Source organism: Charadrius vociferus, unplaced genomic scaffold, assembly GCF_000708025.1.
Source record: "Charadrius vociferus isolate BGI_N301 unplaced genomic scaffold, ASM70802v2 scaffold2012, whole genome shotgun sequence".
In the NCBI taxonomy this organism is placed as follows: Eukaryota; Metazoa; Chordata; class Aves; order Charadriiformes; family Charadriidae; genus Charadrius; species Charadrius vociferus.
Window position 1 is genome coordinate 28,818 of NW_009647094.1, and position 775 is coordinate 29,592.

Below are 775 nucleotides of genomic sequence, written 5' to 3' on the forward strand. Positions count from 1 at the left end.
GCCATCGAAGCACCACACGAGCATTTAAACAGCGCTCAAAACACCCCGGGTCCCCGGTTACGACAGCGAGAGCGCTCGCTGCACCTCCGCTGATCTTCCTACAGACTCGCTGACAGCCCAGAACAGGAGTTTACTGGCTGACACTACGTTTTGATCACCCCAGCCTGACACGTGTCTTCAGGAGGGTCTGATGAGGGCGGCGGGAAGGGAAGGAAGGAAGCAAACGCAGACGCATCCACTCCAGCCCCGCACAAACACAAATCCCCCAAGCACAGGGGGGTATGTATCGGCACCTAAAGCAGAGGGAGAGGCAAAGAAGAGGAGGAAGTCAAAGGGTAAGCTTCTAGGAAACGGCTCATCTAGAAAACAGAGGGTCAAGCGAAGGTTAGCAGGGAAAGAAAACTCCGCGTAAGCAAAGCACCCTCTCGCAGCTGCAAATAAAGCACTTCAGGGCAGGAGGTGGGTCGGGAAAAGCCAGCAAGTCGGCATAATTAAAGAAACTTAAGGCAGCCTGAAAAAATTCCTAAATATTGACACGGGAAAGCGAAGCTGTGGGGGCTTCACACAACTATTCTCCATTGATATGAACCAACTTCAAGGCGACGCAAAAGGCCAGGCAGGCACGAGGCGGCGACGGCCCCCGCACCGGAGCAGCGCTGCGTATCCCCAGCCTCCAAAAATCAACCCCCCGGACCAGGCACAGCCACCAGCGGGGGAAGATAAAAACCAAAGCATGGAAGAAGAGAACGAGCGGCTGAGGACGCAAGAGCCAGCG